The 26,627-nt window shown below is 41.3% G+C and overlaps 1 protein-coding gene across 2 annotated transcripts in view; it reads right to left on the bottom strand.

Moving 5' to 3' along the window:
* The window catches only part of LOC133496796 (forkhead box protein N3-like), an 88,088-nt gene that overhangs the window by 47,943 nt on the left and 13,518 nt on the right, over window positions 1-26,627 (bottom strand). The window lies entirely within an intron of this gene.

Consider the following 26,627-nt stretch of genomic DNA (forward strand, 5'->3'; position numbering starts at 1 on the left):
GAAGTACTGTGAAAGCATGCAAATTGCACACATTCGAACCCCCCAATGTGCAGCTACTACGCCATCCATCACATCATATTTATATAATACATATAAAAATTTTGGTCCTGGTTTCTCATTCAATATCATGACAAAGTATATACAGTGTGAGTATATATATATATATTTTGTAGTTAGTGAACCCCCACAGTTTGTGATTCATTATTAACAAATGTACCTATATTCCACCATGCCACCATATATATGCATATGCAAGAATGAGTCATCAAATAGACTGTCTCACGTTTGTGTCGCAACACATTGTTATATTTCTTCCATTCATCCCGTTTCCACACTGCTCATCCTTGTTAGAATCACAGGTGGCGGTAGCCTATCCCAACTGATATATATGGTGCCATGGTGGAATATATATATTTGTTAATAATGAACCACAAACTGTGGGGGTTCACTAACTACAAAAAAATTACGAACATTTAAAATTTAAACAGCCTTGGGTTTATATAATTCAGATTTGAAATATGAAACTTTCTGCTTTTCTTTTAACTTTTCTGCGATGTATCTTACTAACTGAGACGCGCCTTTTCAGATACTGTTGTGCCATTTTTGTTATTTTTTCAAAATGTATTTATTTTGGGGGAGGGTACAGTTTCAAAATCTACACACATGGTAATGAATTGTGTTTGCCTTTTGATGAGATTCCACTATTTTAAATCAAGGGATTTATTAGTAACCAGTGAAACTGTTCACTGCTGATTACAAGTTAATATTACAACTAAGACTGAATGCATTTCCATGAATCATAGGTCATGTGACCTCTGCATTTATGCCTCCACTGTGCACGTCGCAAGAACACACAATTAGTGACACATTAAAGGGGTGGTCAGCATTCCAGTAATTGGGGAACAGTAGGTAGTCATTGGCTAACGTTATCTTTGTTGGGAATTTTAGGGGATCAGGGAAAATACCCCAATGTTTGTTGAGGGATGCACTGTGCATACATCCTAACACAGTAGCTTTCATCTGTTGTATTGTGCCCCAACCTAAACATTACTATAAGTGCAGAAGAAACTATTTGCAGGTGTAGGGCCAAAGTGAATTAGAGTGGCAATTAAAGGATTACAAATATATAAAGCACAACAAAATTGTCATATGCTCCCCTTCCAATTTGAATGTGTCAACTCTAATAAAAAATACAAGTGTGAGCTGATCTCAATTTACATATAAGCAGACAAACACACAATGCAGCATGCTCAAAAAAACAGTAACAGTACAAATTCTGTATGTTGCATGCAACCGCAGACACGGATACTTATGAAAGCACGCACACGCACACACATGAAGGCACACACACATCAGAGAGCATCACCATTAGGACACAGGGATTAAGTCCAGATATGTTCTGGCTGGCCCGTGTGGTGCGATCACTCTCTAATCCAAGGTGATCATCTGCCGATCTGTCCCCTCACTCTGCATGATTGACGGGCAGCTGTCACCCATGGCAACCTACTGTGCCATGACAACTGTCGGCTCGCTGCAGCTCCAGCCGCCGCGTCGCCATAGCAACAAAAGGGAAACAACACAGCTCCACTTTCGTTATGCCGCTTCTCTCGGCTCTGTCTGCTCTTCCTACCTGTCTCCTTGTCTCTCTCTTTCAATTTCCTACCCACACTGATAAATGCGTCAATAGGCTGTAGTGGAAGGACTCTGCTAAATATAGAATTGTCATGTATAGCTCTGCGTATAGTCGCGCAGCCTAGAGTCACTCTGCCACTCCAGCAGGTTCTCCCCATAGCGGCGGGAAACGCCAGTGCGCTAGATGCCTTTGATCGTCCCTTTCCACTATTTTCACATACTTTCTGACAGCAACACACTCATTCAACAAGCTGTAACTATCTGAGGAGCTGCGTTGTTGCACCAATATTGACAATGAGCGTAATGAATTAAAATTGCCCCAGTGACTGTAATGCGAACGCTGAAAACATTGAGCATCAAAGGAATGGGCAAGGTGGAAAAGGTGTTTGACAAGCTGTTCAAGATGCATGTGTGTCCTTCTTTGTTAGTGTCTTCATTTTTGACAGGGCTGTTATAGTGTGTCCACGCTTCTCTTGAAGAAGAAACAAGGACATCTTCGTGACATTGATCCTGGTTAGAGTCCACTGGAATGCAAAGATGGATCTGATGCTCTTGTTCTCCATCTCCTCTCCTCTTCCTCCTCCTTGTTATGTTGCCATAGCGGCAAGGGGGCCATGAAACATTACGGCTGACAGTAAAGTCATCTCATTTTACTGTTGCTATGACAACAAACTCCTCACTGTTGGTTGGGGCCAGCGTGAGCTGCCGCCCAAGCCTCGTGCTTGAGCATGTGTGTGTGTGTGTGTGTGTGCGTGTAGAAGTGGATGCATGTGTGCATATGTGTGTGCCATCGTGCCTCCCGTGGGTTCTAATAAAGCTTAACACACTTGCTCAGCTCTAAACAAACTTTCATGCAACTCCAACGGTAGCCCCCTCAAGACCAACTGGTAAAGGACAAAGGCAGATATCGCTCAAGCTCAAACTAAATGATGCCTGCAGTTTGTGTTGCACGTGTATGTCGTGCCTGTTAGTGTGTGCGTGAAATCATCTCACATTTGTTTGACAGATGGGACTGTGCCATTCTCTCTGTTTTCTCCATTCTCCAGATCTCTTTTGTGTTTGCATGCCTTGTTTTGATTTGTGTTTGGCATGTCCACATTTGGCTTTGTGTGTGCCTGATCCCCCCCCAACAAGCTTCCTCCATGCATTTGTGTATATGTATGTGGGCTTGCGTGAGTGCGTCTATGCGTACAAGACCCAAAGTACACTTTCTGATTATCTCTCTAAGTATCACTCTATGTTAAATCCAATGCATACCAATGTGGTATAGAAGGCATAATCTGTGAAGTCTGTGAGGCTGGCACCACCCCAGCTCTGTTTGCACTTTCTAACCTGATAACACATACCTCTAAAGAGACAATTCAATTACAATAAATGGCTTTCTCTGTTTGAAACACCATTGTAGAACAGTTGGTGGCTCCGATTATTCCTACACTGCCATGAATACAGATTTCAAAAGACAGATTACAGACACCGTCGATGAAACTAGAATAGCACCCAGTTAGGAGCCTCTCCTAAACTTAAACAGGAAAGAGAGGAAAAAAAGAAGGAGTATTTTTTCATCCAGTTTTCCAAGTTAGCAGACTACTTGGGTAAAACATTACAAATGGATGGTTGATGCCATTTTGATTCTGGCATGGAGAGCATCATTCACAACTCAGTAACGACAAGATGAATTTCTGAAAAATGCTTTAGTGATCTGTAAATTCTTCCAGACCATCAGCATTTTGTTGGATTCCAAATGTTGAAATTTTATTGAAGTAATTTTTTCTGCAACCATGCTAAATGTGATCACAAATATTTAAAAAAAAAGTTGGCAAATAAAGTTAGTTAATACACATTGACAAAAGCCTCAAAGGATCATGTGTTCTCAGCTATTATGTCCTATGAAAATGTCAGAAACCTTTTTCTTTTTGTTTACAGCTAGAAAGCATAATGTAGGATCTCAACTGTCTTACTAGAGATGTAGCGAAGCCCAGGGCATCTAACATGAGATAGCAAATATCCGTCAGTATTTTTTTTTTTTTTATGTCATCAACTCGGCGGCATGGTGGTGCAGCTGCAGAGCTTTGTCTTCACGGTTCTAAGGACCGGGGTTCAAATCCAGGCCCGGCCTGTGTGGAGATTGCATGTTCTCTCTGTGCCCGTGTGGGTTTTCTCCAGGCACTCTGGTTTCCACCCACTTCCCAAAAACATGCATTCATTGGAGACTCTAAATTGCCCTTAAGTGTGATTGTGAGTGCGACTGTTGTCCGACTGACTGGAAACCTGTTCAGAGTGTACCCTGCCTCCTGCCCGATGATAGCTGGAATAGGCTTCAGTACTCCTTGCCACCCTTGTGAGGATAAGCAGCTCAGAAAATGGATGGATGTCATCAATTAGGTAAAAGAGTCGATTGTCAATTCTATTTACTACATATGGCTGCATAGGTTTGGGGTCTGTGGGGAGAGCAGTGTGTTTGATATTAAGTCAGTGGTAGGGATCGCAAAAAAACGCTTAGTTTCATAATCGGTTTTAACCGAACACCTGTAGCAAAAAAACGATTAACCGGTTTTAAAATCGGTACCATTGTGGTGTTTACATAGTTCACCCGCGGCACCTCGAGTTGGGGTGCGGGGTTCCGCACGGACTGTTTTTGTTGTTGCTCTTCCGGAGTGACGAGTTCACAGAGTTCCCGCCGTTATGCGAGTAGTGTTTTGATGTCTGCCAATAAAACAAGTTTTGTTCCTGTGTCCGACACTCCGCCTCCGACTCCTTTTCTCCGGCGCTACACCATCGATCGTTAATTTACTCCGCGGTAATGGGGAAGTTTGTGTACAATATTGACAAACAAGCTTGTTGAATGTGGCTTTCAACAACGCACTCCTGTAAGTTAAATTTTTGTTCTTTTTTTTGTAAAAATGTTTTAATGTTAACATTCTTGAAAAAAGTGGAAATGATATTGAAAAAATAGCGCAATGTGGAATACCGGAACCGGAAGAAATTATTGGAAATTTAAACCGATTTTGAAAGTCCGATTACGGTTTCGGTTTTAAACAATCGAAAACCGGTAATAACCGATTAATTGTAACCGTTTGCGATCCCTAGTCAGTGGGATGTGTTCCTGGCAGTATGATCAGTGGCAGTTCCAGGGTGGGGGGTGTGTGGGCGTTGATTTACACTGGGCTTGCACCCCCCTATGGCCCACGCATCTTAAACAAACTCTTAACCCCCCACACCTCAGCTGGTGATTGTATTCCGCCCCCCATGTGAAAACCTTTAAGGCCTCCTTATACACGTGCATCCGGCGACCGTGTTGACTTCCCTGTGTGTTTCCCGCCCATAGTTTGCCTTTCTACTGGAGGACAACCCATGTGCACAGTTTTGAAAATGTGTTGCAGTTCTTCTCCAAGTAAGACGTGTCATTTGAAGACTATTTTACTTTTATTGTACTTTCATTATTTGCTTAAATGTGACCTTATACATTTAATCAACAGATAAAGTGTTGTCCATTTGCTAATCAGACAAGGTTATGTTGTGGAGCGAGGTGGCTGTCCTTGATCTTTGTACGCAGAAAACCGGCTGGTGGCATCCTCCTCACCCAATCGTTGCCGTGGAGACGAAGGACACCAGATAAGGAGCGGAAACTTACTATCCTGGCCCAGGAGCAGACTGCGGGGGGTAAGCCACTTCTACCATGGACCCATACATATACAGACCTTGTGTTACCGGGCACCTTTTGTCCTCTTCTTTGGGCTATCCTGCCAGAAGACACACGTCTCGTGTGCGGCAGATACCTAGATAAGACCCAGACTTCTGTATTGCACATTCCTTTGTAATAAATCCATTTACTCATCTAATCATTGGTCATTTCTTCCTCGATCCGTAAACACGCTTAGGATCTAAACTCGCAAATCCCTACACAGTACAGATGGTTTTAGCAAGGGCAAGGACTCTATAGGGTAGAATTTCCTCAGCACTTTTTGGCCATTTACGGTAGCCGGTCTTACTTTCCTCTCCGTATCAAGGAAAAAACCAACAACAATCAATAATCAATCAAGAAGGCGGTGCCATAGGTAGTATGTGGAGCCAAGAGGAATGGTTACTATGTCATCACATCATGTGACTAAATAATTACGGGACATCAGCTCCACCGTTTTGTCCGTGCAGTAATTTGTTCATGTGATGCAATGTGGGCGTTGTCAACCGTGCAACTATGAGAGTAGAAAGTGGCCTTCAGATCCAGTCTGACATCGTCAGAAAAGTCAGGGCAGAACGGGACACTGGCCATAAGTGTGGTTGGTTTTTGTGTGGTAGACTTGTATGTATTGTTATACTGTAATGGGTAATTGTTATTGCGGTCTTTTATGCCACTCCAGTTTGTATCTGTTTTATGAAAATAATAACGATGCTCCTTTGTAAATAGTACACATTCCATCATTACGAGCAGATAAGTGATAATTGTTTTAGATGTGCATACATGCCATGAGTCAACCTTGTTGCAATCCCAATTTTAGACTACTTACTTTTGAATCTGGATGGATTATAAATTGGTGTTGTTGGTTGTGAAGTGGATAGGACCAGGGAACTAACTGTATACATTTCTGATATTCGGTTTAGGCAATCAGATCTCCCACGTCCCCACCAATTGCTGTGTCTGCAATCATCCATCCATCCATTTTCTTAGCCGCTTATCCTCACAAGGGTCACGGGAGTGGTGGAGCCTTTCCCAGCTGTCAACGGGCAGGAGGCAGGGTAAACCCTGAACTGTTTGCCAGCCATTCGCAGGGCTCAACAAAACAAATGTGGGAGGAAACCAGAGTGCTTGATGAAAACCCACGCAGACACGTGGAGAAAATGCAAAATCCACACAAGCGGGTCCAGGATTGAACACGGAACTGAACAGAACTGTGCGGCCAACGCTTCACAAGCTGATCCACCGTGCCGCCTATATTACATATTATTATATTAATATTGTTTTTTTTAATGGGCAATTGAGCACAGATTGGCATCCAAAGGGATATTTTTATCAGCAGCTTTTAGAGATGACCTTTCAAGTAAACAGAAAATGTGTTTATTGAAGAATATCGATCTTGATGCACCCTGCTGACCTCTACTGGCCATCCCTGTGCAGCCTTTGTGACTGCACAAGACGAGAAGGTTAACACATTCCTCTGAGGGTAAAAACTAATTCCCATTCTCTAATTGACAGTGTAATCATCTTACAATGTGTTCATGCTCTTTCCCGATATTAGTCTAAATCACATGTCACATTTACGTAATCCTCGGAAGATCTTCATTCCCGGTTGGCTGCTGTTTCTGACTTTTGAATGTTTTGCGTGCCAAAGCCAGAAGCAACATTTCAATAATATCCTTCACATTATGAGCTAGAGTCTGTCTGCTCCCTGCCGGCTGCTATATTTGCAAAACCTACTTCCAGCGAAATCCCCCGGTTATCAAGTTACAACCCTTAAAAAAAACCAAAACACATCAGTGGAAGAATATTAAAATAAAACCAATATAGGCTTATGACATGCTGTCAGCACTACGTTTATGCTCTACTCTGGGCCCTTAGTGGGCTGAAAGGACTATTACAACTTTGTCAGTTTTATTCCAACTCATGACATATGTTGCATGTCATATCCTCCTGCTACTCACTTTCCTGTCAATCTTCACGATACAGTCAAATACAGACGATACTAAAATAACCCATCTGCCCCTGCCCTACAATGATGAAGTAATAGTAGTGTGGAAGATAGTAGAGAAAACTGGTAGGAGTTATTACCTTGCAGAGAGTTTAACTGAACCTTGTGGCTCACTCTGGTCACAGTGATAAACCAGACAGATGCACCGAGGCAAAACTAATCTGCACTTTTTGATGACAAAAGACGACCTTTATCACTCCTGCCCATAGTCAGCTTGGCTGGGACCGGAGAGAAAGCCCGATCAGAAGCAGAAAATGAAGGGGAAAAAATCAGAGGGTAGAATATACTGTAATAACTTCTGCTACATATGTCAACATGGAAGGTTGGCTTGTGATGGTCTCCATTTTCAACCTCTGGACCATCATCCCACCAGTGCATTTCCTGTTTCCACTGGGCTTTAAGCAAGTCAAGCAAGACCAATCATATCCTGCAAGGTTCGTTTATGTTTCCTCCACGGCAAGTATGGTAGCAAACAATTATGGAGTAGAGGTCAATGCCGACCACAGGAGTTGCCATGGCGGGCATATTCTTCAGGCCACAAACCTGAGGGTGAATTGACAGCAGCACAACAGATTACACACTTTACATGTAAAATGCGCTCCTACTTACGAAAAATTAATGTTACGAAATTACTTCCAGAATAGAATAATTTCGTAAGTGGAGGTACCACTATAGAAAGAAGCCTACGCTTGTCATGCTCCACCCATACCCGGCAATTTCAGGTAAATTATAGGATGTTATGTATCTACATTTACAGTGATTCTTCATTCTTAACAATGAAAACAACACAATACACAACACAATACAATTTGTATTGACCAATTAATCAATTATTATGAAGCTCCTGGCGATGCTTGTATGGGGACAAACTGAATTTTGCATTTTCGCGTTTCAAATGAGATGACATACAACATTTGTCCTTAACGTTTTAGTAAAGTTGCGAAAGTCAGCGTTACTATTTAGATGTAATGAATTGATCCATCAATTTCCCAAACTGTCCGTCCTCATTAGGTTCGGTTGATTGATAGCCCAACACACCTGACTTTGGGCAAGAGAGCGAGTGCACGCTGTACTGGTTGCCAGTCCAGGGCACAACTATTTATACTTCTGTTGAAAATTATGCACAATTAAGGCCACTTCATACTCCCACTGTCATGTGGTTAATAATGTCCGCATTGCATCACGTAACCTATGCATTGCACCGCACAGAACAGCTACGTAGCTTGTTGTAGCCTTCCGTGCACACGTCAGAAAAAGTTGCTGTGCGGGAAAAACTGCAGAGCTCATGTCTTTTGATTGGTCCATTTTAGTCACATGCTCTGATGATGCACTCACCATTCCTCCCAGCTCCACATACCAACTACCACCGCCTTCTGAATCAATTTTGCACCATAATTAAAAGGTTTTATCTGGGCATTTAGGTCAATTTGTTCAGGCAGACACACTTCCACGGTTGCCATTGTTGTTGCTTTGTTCCTTGTTATGGAAAGGAAAGTAATAGAAATGACCAACTTATGCTGATGAAACTCCCCGTTGTGTTGTCCTTGTCAATACAAGCCATGGTGACACACTCGATTGTAGAAGAACTGCAGCACATTTTCAAAATTGCACGCGTGGTCAAGTATAAAGACAAACTACGCATGGGTGAGTCGGAGTGACTTCAGCGCTGTCGCCACACACGCGTGTATAAGGAAGCCTTTAGTCTTCATGAACCTAACAAGCATGTTTTTGGAATGTGGGAGGAAGCTGATGGTCAATATAAAACCTCCACATGGGAAGACTGAGCTGAGATAAAAAAAAAAAACAGAACCAACCAGCTGTAAGGCAGGCATGTTATTCACTACACTGCCATTTAGAAGAAATGTTTGTATAAATGCATAATATTTAACTTTTTTTCAAGGTTGTTTGGAATTACTACAGACAGTAAACAGACATTTAAAAATGACGAAACTAATCATCCATTGCAGCTTTAGCACAAGTCATATCTGTAGCAGTCTAGTAGGACAACAAACTCAATGGAAAATGACCTCAAACCCTGTCATCAGGGAGGAGGCGAGGAACACCCTGAACTGGTTGCCAGCCAATCACAGGGCACATAGAGACAGACAACATGCGCACTCACAATCAGGCCCGGATTTGAACACCGGTCCTCAGACCTGTGAGGCCAATGCTTTACAGCTGCTCCACCGTGCCGCCTACTGTATTTCATATCAGTCCATTTTATATACTGACAAAACAAATACGCCATTAATAAGGACATAATATACACTATATTCACAGTAATGGAGTCCTAGAATTTAGAAATATTATGGCGCAAAACATATCAATCAGGCCACTTAATGTGCAACAAGAACATTCATAATGCTATCTAAAAAAAAGATAGACTACCTCAGAGGGAAATATCTCAGACACGACATATGTGATGTACAATGGGACAAAATCAAATACTGCCGTGAATAATTCAAGACGGCACACACAGACACGCAGAGCTTCTGTGTTCCAAAGTAGGCTAACCAACAAGGCAAACAGACATTTGCATCAGGCAAACAAAGTAAGCTTGCTGTGATTCATCGTCGTCCAGCAGTCGTGAAGTCACGATCATCCTCGCTGACTTAACATAGAGATGATTCAGTCAGACGCACATAAAATGTGCGTTTTGAATGTGGACACTTGAAGGTGACTACTATGGCTGCATGTGCATGTGCATTATGTGAAGGACACAACACTTGAGTCGAGCTTAAAAAAAAGCCAAGGCCAGTCAAGTGCTTGACAGTGGCAATTACACAGCATATCCTGATATAAACACTCTCACATGCTCACTCGGCCACTAACATCTTTTCTCCACCACTGCGCTTCCGCAGTGACACATTAGAAAAAGGTATCCCGATATTACTTGCTGCACATGTAGTACAAAAAGTGCCACATTTTGATGAATTGAAATGTATTCAAATGATTTGCAAAGACCAATTAAAATACAGAGCGACAAGTTCTCATTCAAACCTTGTAACAAAATAGCAAATTTGGTTTGTTTTAGCATATTTACATTGGTGTTATAAGACAAATAATCAATTTGGATGAGGCTTTATGCTAGTTAATCAGCTGTCAACAACACAGCGCATTCATGTACATAGCCCAACCACTGCTTATTTTCACTAAACTTAAGAACGCTGGAAAAATTACACCACACACATGTGAAAATGTGTGCTGATGTCATCTGCACTTTGAGCGAGCTGCTCCAAGGGAGTGCCACTAACAGTCAAAGAGACAACGATCCTCTGCTATTAAAACCTCTGTCCGTCACCCCTTTTTTCAATTGTACACAAAAAGTAGAGAAGCGCACCACTGGCATAATATCCCTGATCAGTGTGCAAACAGCTTTCCAACTATTGATGGAGGATAAGCTCCTGTCTTGCATTTTTTTTTCAATGTGACAACACAATAGGATAGTGGTTGACAATGCCTCACCGTGAGCCGATCCTGGTTTGAATCCCAATTGGAATTGCATGTTGAACGTGTGCATGCATGAATTTTCTTCAGGGACTGTTGTTTCCGACAGTTTCTTCCCCAAATTTTTCGGAGTATTTTGAGTTCATAAACTGTCCAAAGGTAGTAATATGTGTGTGAGCTTGTTTGTCTACCAGGGGTGCTCAATGCGTCGACCAGTTGATCGTAATGCAGTTTGGGTCGATCGCGATGGCGTGGCGAAAGAAGAAAAAAAAAAGACAGCCGTATTTTTCTGACCTTTAGCTCACCGCACGTGTGCAAATAACAATACTAACCCTAACCCCAGTACAGGAAAACATACTAGTCAGTGAGTTCCCCCCTATTTTAAGCCCTCGCTTAAGAAATCTTATCAAACATGAGTATGGATGCTGGACTAAAGAAGTACACAAAAACATATCACTTTCATACAGGATGGGAGGCGGACTTACAGTATTTTTCACAATGTCATTTTCAAAGTGAGTTTGCCTCATCTGCCAGTGTACTATTGTAATACCAAAGAGGGAAATGTGGAGCGGCATTTTCGAACTGTTTATGGAAAATACGATGCTAACATTACCCCAAAAAGCAACCTAATAATGAGAAAAGTGAACGAACTAAAATTCCAACTGGCGGCCGCACAGCAGTCACTTTTCACACAATATAGTTGAACAGCGAAAGCCACCACCGTAAAGAAGTACAGTTACACGGCGCGGTCGAGGCATGTGTGATGTGTGGAAGGACATCGGAGATTGTGAGTGTTTCTCACTGCAGTTGGACGAATCCACTGACGTGAGTGACACAGCCGAGGTGTGCATTTTCATTCGTATGGTGTTTAGTGATCATCAACGTGAACTCAGATAGTTACAAAAAAGGTTTATAGTTAATTAATTATGTTGCGTTGTGCAATATTGGCTCATACGGTTATGCAAGGCACACAAACATACTTTGCACATAAAGAATCCCAATATATACTTCTTCTTCTTACTTATACTTATAAATATGTTTTGCATTGTTGTAGTGGGTAGATCTTTGTGATTCTAGTTCATCATTGGTCATTCTAAAAAAAAAAATCACAATCACAAGATCACAAGAGGCTGGCTGCTTGAAAAGTATCTTGGGGTAGAAAAGTCTGGGCACCCCTGGTCTATACATTTGATTGACTGGTGACCGGCCCAGCGTGTACACTGACCCAGGTCTGAAGTCAGCTGGTGACTTCAAGCTGTATCAGAAATTGAAATTCTAACATTATACACAATATGTTTGGTATTTTGGATAGTCTCATGTTTTTGAGACTTTTGTGTGCACATGTTACATCTATGGTTGCTAGGCAACGAGTCAAGGCACTCCAAATAAGAGTTGGGGCGACAGATGAGATGGTATTTGTCATGAAGTAATTATATCATGTAATCACCCCCTAATTTTGAGAATACCATGTTTAAAATTAATTTCAATAATTAAAATATGCACATTAAAAATGATGGCCTTCAAGTCTTTCAGAATTTGGTGACTCCACAACATTTTCAACTAAACAAACTCAATCCATAGATGTGGCAGTGCTATCAGTGTGCTTATTAAATTACTAGTAGAAGCAAGTATCTTATACAAAAGGTAAGGTGCGGCAAATAAAGGCAAGTTGGGGCGTCACATAACCTGGCATGCCAGACTTTTTTTTCACAAGAGCCTGTGTCACCAATCTGGAAAACACCCTACAGGAACTGCTTGGAGAAGGGTGGACAATACTAAAAGCATGGCAGACTGAGGTACAGTATCTGTAACATTCTGTTTTTCAACATTTCATGAAAAATAATGTTTTGGAAAAAATGTTGTGCTCACATTAATCTGCAGACATTCGTATTGTGCACAAGTTGTTCACTCTCTCAACCGCACTCAGTTGTAGTCGCTATCTTCTCAAAGGGAAGTGATTGGTTTGCCAAATTTTGGATTGGCCACAATGGTCTCAGCTTGAAGCTTGAAAAGATGGATTATATTTGTCTGTTCTCATGAAATCCCGGCAGCCTCACAAGATTAAACTATTGTAGTTTTTAAATCAAAATTTGACAACATAATCAATAGAAAATCAGACTTCAAAGTTAAAACGCACACCTGCTATCATGGATACCTCTTCAAACCCCTTCCTCCTCTGTTCAGAATTTTCCTCCCTCCCTCAAAGGCATTCTTTCTGCCTGACAGTGAACAGGTCCCTGTCAGCAGTCTGTCTTCTTTTACAATATTGAGGAAAAGGCAAACAAGACAGAGTGAGAGACTAAGAATGAGTGCTGCACAAAACACAAGGATATCTTAGTGTACAGATCGAGCCAACGAAGGGCGCAGGTCAGATAAAAAAAAAAGCGTCAGAAAGGACCACAAGCTTTCAGGTTCCCTACACTGAGGATGGTGTTGAGACAAAACTGTGAGGAAGTAAGCATCTTTTATCTGGATGTCCTGCAGAATTCCCCCCCGCATTTTTTTTCTTCAAATGAATAAGCAGGACTGCATGTCTGTCTGTGGCCCTCTTTTCTTTCCCCCTCTGGCTTCTTGACTTATCTTTAACAAACAGCAGCACAGGCTCTCAGCCACTGGCCGACAGTTTGTCACAGACTGAAAAAATAAAACCCACCCTCAAAACAAAATCAGGGTAACAACTGGAAGAGACCGACTAGTTCCACAAACCTGCACTCGCTGGCTGAATTCATTTGCTCAGATTTTTTTTTTTTAGCCTTTTGCAAATTTACAGAAACTGTAGATTGGAATCATCAACGCTATTATGCACTGTGTCTGAGACAACAGATCTGAGATTAAACAGTGGTGGAAAAAATATGAGATGAGAGCAGTCAAGGAAATAAAAGAATAAGAGAATAATGGCCTTGACAGACCTTAACTACTTCTGCTTATACAACTTTGCTCATGACCTCCGACCCCTACAAACGATATGGTTATGTACAGTCTTATTTCATGAAAGGTTATGGTCATATGCAGAACTATAGGGACGTGAACTACCTCGAAAATGGAGCCATCTTGGAATAGTTAACTCTCACCTTCACCAAGACACACATCCTTGATTTTACTTCCCACAATCCCTGTTGATCTTGATGCTGTAACATCAGTGTGAGAATGGGGCATTAACTTCTTTTCTGTAACAACACAGGCTATGACCACTCATTATTGGGTGAACAGGGGAATCAGGTAAAAAAAAAAAAATCTAAATAAAGAGCCTTTTGATTGCCTTTAAGGTACTACAGTATATTTAATTCCAGGCCACTTATAAATTGAGGCATATAGGATACTCACCAAGCCGTAATAGCTTTAAGAACTGTTAGAGCTGCTTCTAAAATTTTGACCTGATATCAATAATGCCCAGATGATTCATCTTAACGTTCCTGAACTAAGAACAGATTGGAGGTCCTTTTTTTCTGAGTGAAACCTCTCTGACACTGCAGATGTGAATTCTCAAGCTAATCTTGATGGATTGTGACAGTTAAACAAGTGGTCTTAGTCTTCCTAAAATATGATGGTGATTTCATACAAATTTGATGAGGGTGTTTGCCCAATGTATGAAATTAATAGTACTTGTTAGTGGGAACACAAAAACAAATTCCAAGACCTTGGGCTTTTTTAACAGTGTTGATTGACTGAGAAAGGAGACAGCACTTTTGAACTTGAATTTTCAAACAAAGACACTAGACTTGTCACAGTTTACCAATCAAAAAAATACTAATTTCAAGGTTTTAATAGTTGATCGTATTTGAGGAAAACCGTTACGTAAGTTTAAAGCCTTACCTTTGTTATTATTTGAAAGCACAGGTCATGTTTTCATTTAGCCAAGACAGAATGATTGATGCCAATTTAATGCTTACATTTTATTGGGTTTATGCTTAATATTCCCATAGTGCCAGTTTTTAGCGGAACCACTGCATCACTGAACTGTAAAACTGTCTGTAGGTTTGTGTTTGTGTCTGTATCACTTTCTTTATGTCCAGTGGTAACACACTTTTTGAAAAGAAGTAGATGGTAAGTTATTGTTTACAGTCTCAGAATGTGTTTTTATTGTCTACCCATGAGATCAGAGCTGAATTAGGCAAAAAGGCCTTGGTGTGCTCGTCTCCCTCTTATGGAGCTTGCTGTAAAATTATTTAAAGCTGAAAGCTCTCTTGGTGAGTTTACGCAGTTAATGAAGGTGTTTGTGGCAGACTCAATATGGAGCTGTCATTCTTTTGTGTAGTCAGATTTAAATAGGTTTGGCATTGAGCCTGCTGGTTTGAATCTTAAGTGTTGGCTATTGGTGTGCTTAATAAGCGGTCTCTCAGCTACGTGACATTCATTGGGTTTTGGATCTTGCGTTTTTCTTTGAGGCATTTGTTTGTCACGGTGATTTGTACTTTATGAAAACCTCCCTCAATTTTGCCTCGAAACAAGATTTGAAACAATAGTTGATTAATGATCTGAAATAAACGTTGATTTCCATCCATCCATCCATTCATCCATTTTCTTAGTGGCATATCCTCACAAGAGTAGCGGGGAGTGCCGTAGCCAATCCCAGCTGTCAATGGGCAGGAGGCGGGGTACACCCTGAACTTGTTACCGGCCAATCACAAGGCACGTAGAGACAAACAGCCGCACTCACAATCACATCTAGGGGCAATTTAGAGTGTCCAATTAATGTTGCATGTTTTTTTTTGGATGTGGGAGGAAACCGGAGTGCCCGGAGAAAATGCATGCAGGCAAGGAGAGAACATCCAAACTCCACACAGGCGGGGCCGGGATTGAACCCAGGACTTCAGAACTGTGAGGCCAACGCTTTCCAGCTGACCCACCGTTCCACCTACGTTGATTTCCATGCTCTCAATCATTTTTTTTCCCATAGAGTAATACAAGGTTCGCTTTCTTCAACCCCATCCTTGGTCTGGCATCTTCTAATCCCAAACTACAGAAGAAAACCGTGAATGACTTACAAAGGAGATGATCGCAAGTGCAAATGACATGGAAGGACAAGAAAGAGGAAAATAGTGAGTGGGCGTAAAAGAGCGAGGTTACTTATATCCTTGGGTCATTAGCAACATTTCAAAGTCACCCCGACTTTCAGCGTATGCTGGCTGACAGGTCCTGCCAACAGAATTAGAGATGAAGGTTGATGGTGGCGTGATTAGATGTGTAACTCAGGGCTAAAACATGGCCTGGGAATACAGGGAATACAGTTCACACACTTAAATATAAAGGTGCCACAGATATTTTGGGATCGTGAAAATGTTAAATTCAAAATACTCTTTTCGAGTGCACCTGTAAATCATTGTCCCTTATAATCATTATTAGCGGTCCCTTCAGTAGACCCCTGTGTATACAAAGGCCATGGTAAGGAATGGACCATGAAGAAATGTAATCACAGATGAGATGTGATAACCCGAGCCTATGAGGTCAGTCATTGATTAGATGGCTCGTAAACTACTCGGTTGTCAATATACCTGATAAATACCTCAAACTCCCCTGGCTCCTCATAGGAGTGAACCGAATTCCTAAATTAGCAGGCTTTAGATAACATCCCTGGATAAATTGGCACTCTTTATAAGTCTTGAATATCTTTGTAGATATTCATCAAAGGCAGTTCATGCCTGATGTAGGGAACACAGAAGGGGAACAGGAGAACAACACACAATGTGGTTCATATTAAAGCCTCTGATCTTCTATCTTGAGCCAGTTTTTCCACTACATTCCTTTAGCCAGAGGTGATGTGTTGGAGGGGAAGGCGGGTGGTATCACCTTTTCTTCTACTAAATGTATCGCGACGCATCCTTTTTAAGAGAGAAGTGGAGGGGGGTGGGGGTGCTCTGTTACTGTATACAGCAGAGCATGATCGTTTTTGCATGACCCAAAGAAGTTAGTCCTGTTGAACTCTTGCAGTAGCCTACAGCTTTATCTCCTGTTTTTGCAAAACACTCAGAAGCAAAGTCCGACATATCCATCTGCCCAGTGCCAAGTGTACAGCAGTGACAGTAGTGTTTGTTGGATAAACTGAGAAAGGTCCATCTGTTGTCACACACACTCCCACTCGAATGTTTACCCTAAATACAGACACAGTGGTACAGTGCCTGAGTTGACATCCCTGTGGGTGCCCCGGCTCCTTCCCAAAGACTGAAAACATACAAGTTGTCTGAAATGTACGCTAATTTGTCTACATGTGTAAAGATAATAGCCTTTTTTTTTAATCTCATCAAAGACTGGCATCCTGTCCAATATGTAGCTGTTGCCCATGGAATTTGTGAAATAAACCATGTTCATTATTTTTGTTGCAACTCGGTGCCAAAAACGCTTCAAAAGTATGCATTTGAGGTTATTTCAAAAAACAATATATTTAGGTCACAAGCACACCCCACTCAAAAAAACTGTTATGACCTCCATAAGGATGTAGTGTGTATTTGTTAATGGCATGATATCACAAGAATTCCTGAACTAATATCAACAAAACTTTGTTGTGATTTGGGTCATGGGTCAGTGAAGATCCCATTCATTTTGCTTATTCAGATCTGTAAAATGTTTTTTTTTCACTTTTGGTGGAATGCAAGATGGGGCATTTCCAGAATTAATTAATGTATTTATTGATTGATTTATTTATTTATGAAACAATTTTTAAATGATCCAAACTACAATAATTACAATTTAATAAATCCCAATCTAGTTTATAGCATAGCAAAGGGTTGTGCAAATTGGAGTTCTGTGAATCTGCACTCTCTTGCTTTCCCAATGACTGAGTTAGATCTGAGTTCAGTTGTTTGTTGCTCTGCAGACCTTTGGGTGTGCAATCTGTGTCTATAGCCTTGGAAGTTTAAGAAAAAAGTAAGATTTTAATTAACATCAAGGCATCAATTTTTTATACTAGTTATCATCTGGGTTCCAACATAGTGTACAGCCAAAGCCAGTTGACTTTGGGCGAAAGGCGGAGTACATACTGGACTAGTCACTAGTCAATCCTAGGGCAACTAGGAATTTCGTACTGAGTGGGAATCTACCCCACATGAGCTGTAAAGTCATCTACGTGAGCCAATTTAAAATATATTTCATAAACACATGAAACAGAATGGAGGGAGGGAAAGTTAGCATGAATTTAGATGTTGTTTAATCCACAGCTATTATTGCATAAGCCCTGAGGTAACCACAAAGTCTCAGGAAGGGGCAGCTTGGATGTGCACATGATTTGCCTCCTCCAATGACGTACAGGATGTGTCAGGAGAGTTGCACAACTGATGTCACATAAGATATATTTCAAATCCAAACTACAAACTCTTGAGTTTTGCTCTACGATATAACATCTCATACAATATAACCCTCTATTGAATCATTCATCTATTTACGCTTATGTGTGGGGTATTGTACATTCATGCAGCATTCTAGAAGGTAACATCATCCTTGTGCCTCACTTTCCAGGTATAACCAATCAAGCCAACTGTTATTTTAATGTAACAGCTGGATTGAGCTGAGTAAAGAGTGAAGAAAATAAGTATTTGAATACCCTGATATATTGCAAGTTCTCTGACTTAGAAATCACGGCGGGGTAGGTGCATGTCCACTGTGAGAGAGACAATCTAAAAAGAAAAATCCAGAAATCACAATGTATGATTTTTTAACAATTTATTTGTGTGATACAGCTGCAAACAAGTATTTGAACACCTGTCTATCAGATAGAATTCTGACCCTCAAAGACCTGTTAGTCCACCTTTAAAAGTCCCCTTCCACTCCATGTATAATCCTGAATCAGGTGCACCTGTGTGAGGTCATTAGCTGCATAAAGAGACCTGTCCACCCCATACAATCATTCTGACTCAAACTTGTAACATGGCCAAGAGCAAAGAGCTGTCCAAAGACAGCAGAGAGAGAATTGTACAACTCCATATGGTTGGAAAGAGCTATGGAGAAATTGCCAAGCAGCTTGGTGGAAAAAGGTCCACTGTTGGAGCAATCATTAGAAAATGGAAGAAACTAAACATGACAGTCATTCTCAATCGTAGTGGAGCCCCGTGTGTCACGATCCTGCCGCTCCACCCCGGGCTGTGCGGATGCCCGCGCGCTTGCGCTAATTGGGAGATACACACCTGCGCCTCATGCGGGCTGATTATCCCATGTATATATAGGACCCCGATGACGACTGGTGCTCAGCCAGATCGTTGAGGTTCATGTCCCGTTGCAGCACTCTCGTATCCCTGATCGTCAACCCGTGTGTACCGACCTTCGCCTGTTCTCCGACCGACCCCGTAGCCTGACTCCTTTGACACTTCTGCCTGCCTTGATCAATCTCCTGTGTACCGACTCCTGCCTGCCCGCTCACCTGCTCTCTTCGCCCGACGTCCCAACTACCCCTGCTGCACCTGACTCCCTGCCCGATCCCCGACCTTCTAATAATAAACGTTTTATCCCGAACTACCTTGCATCTTCCGTGTCCTCCTGCATTTGGGTCCTACCTCCGTTCCGATGGGTTGTGACACCGTGCAAGATAACACCTCATAGGGTCTCGATTACCCTTAGAAAGTTGAGGAATCAGCCCAGGAATACATCACAGGACTTGGACCTGAAAAGAGCTGGGACCACCATTCCCAAGGTGACTTTTGGTAATACACTAAGACGTCAAAGAAATCACAAACCACAATGCAGAAACAAATTTTGTATTCTCATGACATAAAATGATACTTCTAATGGCAATGACATCAATAGTATCAGAAGAGATTTGTATTCTTTCATCCCTACACACAATGAGAATCAATATGAAATTAGAACAATAAGCAGCATTGTTAACAGAGTCAGAATAGGTAAATTCTTATTTCCCATCCCATTGTGATACTGTAAAAAATTCCACGTGGCATCAACTTCCATTCATGGTAAAGTATAATGGATATGCTCGGAAGACAGAAAATAAAGATTAGGTCTGAGCAAATAAAAATAGCGCAGAGGTAGCTCAGAACAGAAGTTAGCTCTGAACCGGGGCAAACTCTAGCCTTCACAGTCACTGGATTGCATTCTTGCATGAAAGAGCATTAAGGTCAACTGGAGCTTCCACATTTGTTTGCATTCACAGACACATGTTCCTCTTCGCCTTTGCTCTTTTATTGTGATTTCCTGTGCTCACCGCCTGCCCCGTGCTACATTCAGAGCATGAACAGTCAGAGTCAGCAAGTCTGGACAGGGATGCTGAATATTCAGCCCCATGCTCCCTCTCTTGCTCTCTCCTTTCTTCTTCTCACCTGCTTTGTCTCCCACCTTAAACTCCTCTCACTTCCCCCTTGCTTCTCTTTTCCTTCTCAGTAGCTCTCCGCAGCTTCGCCACTGCCTGTGCTCTCTGAGCTCCACTTTCATTAAGGGGTTCTCCTCTGATAGCCCTTCATATAGCACTTAATCATCATAACAGCAAGAGCACTCTCTCTGCGACAAATCACCTCGAGGGGCCGGTCCTAAAGACTCTCTGTTAACTGATGTCATTATCTGGCAGAGTCGTCATTGGTCTGTACACCATGCGCTATGAGCCCGCCCCAGGTGTTTGATGGAGGGCTCAGTGGGAATGTGCAGGTCGAACAGGCCAAGGACATTCCCCGTATGGAAACAAGTGCTGGAAATGTACAAAAGCCTCTTGCCGAGAAGAAAGAGAAAACATGGTGTGTTTGGTTCATAGTCAAGAAAAAGATTAATAAGACTACTGAATAAATGGAAGGAAGGTTTGAATCACTTTCTTTTCATGAATGAATCTTGAAGGAAATGACTGCTCGCTATAGTCATCTATTTTTTTGTTCATGTGTTTTTTTTTTCAGTGGAGGGTTACCTTTTCTGACTGAGTCTTTGCCTCCATCATGCTGTAGTCAAAACATTGTGGGTTTGATTAACAGCAACGACATAGACACAAACACACTGAACCACCCTGATATCCCACTTGCTCAGTTGCTATGCGGCAGTCTCTCTATCATCCCAGGTAGCACACACTCAAATGGCTGTGGAAGACCAGGACAGTAAAACCATACTTGCCAGGGGTTGGAAGGTCACAGGGGTTTTTGTGACAGTGGTGCTCAGCAACAGACATGGCAGACTCACAATTTCCACTGCGATCAAACTCTGTGTTCTTGACTATATCAAAATCCAGAAATTATGAATATCTTGAGAGTTGCTCCAAATTGCTTTGCAACTCTCGAACTGTGTTTGAAATATGTGTAGAATACATTTTAGCTGACAACAAATCTTACGTCATTGCTCCTGTTAATGGAAAAAAAGGAACTCAGCGTGTCATTCTTGCTCATCAGTCTGATGCTAATCTCAGTTTGACTCAATCTTACACATTCTAATTGCAATAAAGTGCCTACATAATTGTTCGTATTGCTTTGAAATAGCCACGTTAACACAATGACATCCAACTATCTATCTATTTTAGTTGTATCCATCCATTTTCTTCGCTGCTTATCCTCACAGGGGTCACGGGGAATGCTGGAGCCTATCCCAGCTATCAACGGGCAGGAGGCAGGGTACACCCTGAACTGGTTGCCAGCCAATCACAGGGCATATTGAGACAAACAGCCACACTCACAATCACACCAAGGGGCAATTGAGAGTGTCCAATTAATGTTGCATGTTTTTGGAATGTGGGAGGAAACCAGAGTGCCCGGGGAAGCCCACGCTGGGACGGGGAGAACATGCAAACTCCACACAGGCAGGTCCGGGATTGAACCCGGGACCTCAGAACTGTGAGGCCAACGCTTTACCAGCTGCTCCGTCGTGCCGCGCTGGAGTAACATGGAGGAGTGATTTGCAAACACGGAAATGTATTTTTACTGACTATTTTAGTTGTACATTCCAAAAATACAGCATGTGTGTGTGTCGCACACGAACACCCACACGCACGCATGCACACACACACACACACACACACACACACACAAATGTATAAATTCTGAATACAAACCAATGTTTTAAAAAAAGTTTTCTTGTCCAATAAAGGACAATTTAAAGGTCTCATAATTTAACTATTTAGACCCCCAAAGAGTGAGTCTCTATCGTGGACTTAGTATAAAAGTCAATTTAATCTAAAAAAATACCTTGGTTTTCTCATACGAGTGTCCAGAAAACAGATCCTCCAACAGCTACTTCTCTTTGATCCAATTGTTTTTCTCCGCTTTCTTCATGTATGGTCAGACCGCCTCCTTTCCTCTGATTGGATGCCTCCATGTAGAAGGACAATTTATGAAAGCACAAGATTTTTTATGCTGACAACGCTCGCCCGGGAGCAGAGAAGTCTTTGTTAGTGACGCAGATAAACTTGAGAAATTCAAGTGACCTGATTTCAGGTCTCTTGACAGAAAAACATCTGGGATGCAGGAATGCTTGGACTATTTTAATTCATATTTAACATGTTTTCCGAGGGGCCAGAGAACCAATATAAAATCCCAAATACTATAAAAGTTTATTTTGGTAAAATAGGTGACCTTTAAAATAGTGGGTGATTATTTCCAACTCAAAGATGAAGACCTTTCTCCAAGCTTTTCAAAATGGTAAAAAGTAAGCTCAAAAGCAATTTAAAATATGAAAAAAAACATCCATTCATTCATTTTCCTGTTTATCTGGGCCAGTTCATGGGGCCAGCAGCTTAAGAAGGGAAGCCGAGACTTCGCTCTCTCTCGCCACTTTGTCCCGCTGACGAGAGGACGGGGGAAACCATGAGGTGTTCCCAGACCTGCCAGAAGACATGGTCTGTCCAAAGTATTCTGGGTTGTCTCCGAAGTCTTCTCCCGGTACGACATTCCCGGAGGTGTCTAAGAGGCATCCTAACCAGCTGCTTGAACCACCTCATCTGGTTCCTCTCGATATTGAAGAGCAGTGATTTTGATTCTGAGACCCTCCAAGATGACAGAGTTTCTCATCCTACCAAGAAAGAGACACCCTGTCCCTTGTATCTGTGATCCTGTTCTTTCAGTCTCAACCCACATAAGTGAGAGTAGGAATGTAAATCGACCAGTTGGTTAGCCTTTTCATTCAGTTTCTTCTTCACCACAACAGACCACGCAGCGTCCGTGTCACCGCAGACTCCATATCACTGAAGATCAATCAAGCTGTGAATCTTCCACTCCATTTGTCCCTCATACTGCACCCTTTTCCGAATGAGTACGATAGGCTCAGATTCAGAGGTGCTGATCTTCATCCCATCTGCTTTACACTTGGCTGTGAACCTCTGCAGTGAGAATTGAAGATCAAGGCTTGATGAAGCCACCAGGACCACAATAACTTCAAGAAGCAGGGACGTAATACTGAGCTCACCAAAAAAGACATCCCCAACGCCTCGGCTGTGCCAAGAAATTATGGAAAATACTTAAACAGCATAGTCAGAATAAAATGTTGACTGCTTGTCATGATAAAAGAATATCTTCCTCTTTTTACTAGAAATCTATTTGCTGGTTGGATGGTTTGTGATATTCACATTCATCAATACACAATAACTGAAGCTCTCCCCCCCAGTCTAGAGACTGAACAATGCCTACTACTTAAGTGGGCTGTCACTGGATTAAGTTTGTGGTAAAAGGTAGATTGAAATAAACCTGTAGAAATTCTTTCAAGAGTTTATAAATGAAGAGGTAGTGTCTGGTTTTCTAATTGGTGTGGGCTTTTTGCGGTGCGGCTGAATAGTTAAAAAATAGGCACTGTCCCAGAGGAAGGAAATCCATCATATTAAAAAAAGCAGGGAAGGACCTAATTCCAGAAACCATGCAGAGTATGAAGGACGGTGTCTCCTGAATTGCAGGTGAATACATGTGACCAGTAGAATTAAAACTGAACGGGAAGGAAAATGAATAATAAAACATTTTAACTTACCATATTTTCACGACCGTAAAGGTCTTAAAGTCTCTTCTAAATAGACGAGGTGCGACATTAGACATGGTGTCATTAGACATGGTGCCCTACAGTGTGGTGCATCTTCTGTGCACACTGAGTTCCAACATTTGCACATGTGTTACTTGTCCAGAAAAGTATACTTAAACACATTGGTTAGCATGCATGGTAGCAAGTGTGTATGTAAGCTACCATATGATTGCACTCACAAGGCAGTGAGGAACAATTGCATTTCATTTGTGTGAATAACAGGAGAACATTATTTTTTCTTGAGGTAACGAAAGAGGGGCAGGGTTAAGGACTACCTGGGCTTTTATTTCGTTTTGTTTTTTTGTCATGGACTAAATAAAACAGACAAAAAACTTTGGTTCAATGTTAAAAAGAAAAATGCCGCTTCGGTGGTAAAATACATCCTTTTGAAACGTGGATACTCTTTGCTCTGTCATATAAGTTTAAAATGGAGATTTTATACCAGTCCCGTCACATTTAAAAACTGTTTTCTTCCATCCAAATACTTTAAATATTGTATTTACTTTTGAGATGATGAAAACATCCCCCAACACAGCTTCTTCTTCTACCTTTTGAATTAAATTTTGCTTTTCTTCAAATACAGAGGCTGGTGCATTTGCAGAAAGCAGACTCCAGTATGCAAATGCTTTGCTGGAAGAGGAATTTTGTTTACAACAGAATAATCTGTGGGTCAGAGCCAGCTCACCCATTAGGCAACATAGGCAAATGCTGATCCTGTCCAATGCACTGTATAGCAATCGTCTTTTATTATTTCTATAAATGATAATGCTACCAAATGAGGAGTTTACCACAGTTATCTTGAAAAAGTAAAATAGTTATTTTACTGATTACAACCTACTCTAACCTTCCTTTACTGATCAAAAGTAATTATGTTAGAAAAAACTTTGTTACTTTTTAGTTACTTTCAGAAGCTGGCAAGTGGGAAAAATATCACTTATCTACAATATTAAAAAAAAACATTATAACTTGGTAATGTATGCCACAAAAGTAACGCAATCATGCAATCAACATGAGCCCGGAACTTAAATATTAGTGCAATTGAAGCCACATTCCCAGCACGCATCTATTAAGACTTTTAACTGATAGACAGACACACAGACAGACAGAAGGACAGACACACAGACAGACAGACAGACACACAGACAGATCAATTGTATATTGGGCCACACACATACACACAGAATTGGTACCACCATTGTAATTTTGACACGAGCTGTGGTTGATTGACAGGGGAGAGAAGCACTTACAGTAGTACGTGACGGTAGCCCTGCAGAGTGATAAACCACCTCACAATCTGGACTACATACAAAGTTGATACTTCTCACTTTTTGTTATAAATATTTTTAAGATAAGTAGCGTATGCAACTCAGTCTTTACTATCTGACAATTTTTGCCACACACTTCAGTAGGAATAATTAACCCACAATGCTTCGCATGCTTAACATGACAGTAAACGGTATTCTTAATTCATCCATTTTCCAAACATGTAAATAAAAAAGTAAAAACAATTAAATGGACTTTTACTAAGGAAAGTAACAAAAATGGTGTAGCGAAATAGAAATCGTGTATTTCTTTGCAATTTTATGATACTGTATCGTCACTGTGCAACAATAACACCCCAATCGCTTTATTTTGTTTGTATGGACACGAGTTTGCGTGAAAGTTTAAATATCACTGAATAGCTGGACTGTGTTTTGTTCAAATCACCGGCCATAAATTAGTACTTGGTGAGAGACATTGAGCTATTGATAGTTTTGAGAAGTAACTGTAGTCTAATTACTTCCAGGAAAGTAATGGGTTAGTTTGGTCATAACTCAAAATACCAGGATTTTGGAGTAAAGCGTTACTTGTCACATTTTAATGTGTTATCAGCATCACTGTAAATGAGCTACAGTAATAAAATTAAAAATCATTGGGACCAGTCGTGCAACCTAGAGTTTATTACATTAATTGGAGACTCTAAATTGCTCTTAGCTGTGATAGTGACTATGACTGTTGCTCGTTTCTATGTGCACTACGATCTATGTACCCCGGAAAGTTAGCTAGGATAGGCTGCAGCCCTCCTGCAGCTCAGAAAATGGATAGATGGATGGATTGTGTACACGTACTGAGTTTTTAAAGCGCTGGTATGTTACATCCTCGTCATGTCTTTCCACTGTGTGTAAAAGAACAAATCCATGTCAATGTGCATCATTAAAAAGAAAATGTACAGTACTGTGGATTCATCTGGAAAAAAACGATGCAATTGGAGAGGGCACCATAAACCATATCTCAAAAGTGACCATCACACACTTACACAAGCTTGCAATTATGCACGCGCTCACACACGAGCACTTGGGTGCTTACATCATAGGGGAAGGTATTTTTCCCCCTTACTTTGCCAGGGAACAGGCCCACGCATGGACACACAGACGCTGACTAAGGCTCGGAGACTGCGGGTGCTGGGGGTGCAACGCTCGTGTGTGGGTGTATATATTTTTGTTATTTGTGTGTATTGGTTTAGCGTGCCTTTGCATAACAAAGACAGGTCATTTGGTTCATTATCTACAATTCTACACGGTCAATAGTCACACTAATATTTTAACTGCCAATCAACTCTAAAAGTAAGTTCACACTTTGATGGTGTATCATTGTGAATACCGACTGAAATAGAGTACTACTGATAGAGAGTTCACTTTCGTTGATTCCTCTTTATAACATTCGTAGACACCATCTAAGCATTCGAAGAAATAAAAGAAAGTAAAACGGTGACAAATGTAAACATGCTGATGAATATGCGGAAACAAGTTTAATCCAAGTCTTTTGAAACTGAGTTTTTTCATATTAAAACTATACATTTTTAATTTAATTGTCCACTTTTGTAGTTTGCAGCCATAGATATCTTTATTGGGGTTTTGGGCCAACCAAGTACAACATCAGTGGCATTCAAATTAATAGTGTTCCACTAAAATTCTTATT

This window comes from Syngnathoides biaculeatus, chromosome 23, assembly GCF_019802595.1.
Source record: "Syngnathoides biaculeatus isolate LvHL_M chromosome 23, ASM1980259v1, whole genome shotgun sequence".
In the NCBI taxonomy this organism is placed as follows: Eukaryota; Metazoa; Chordata; class Actinopteri; order Syngnathiformes; family Syngnathidae; genus Syngnathoides; species Syngnathoides biaculeatus.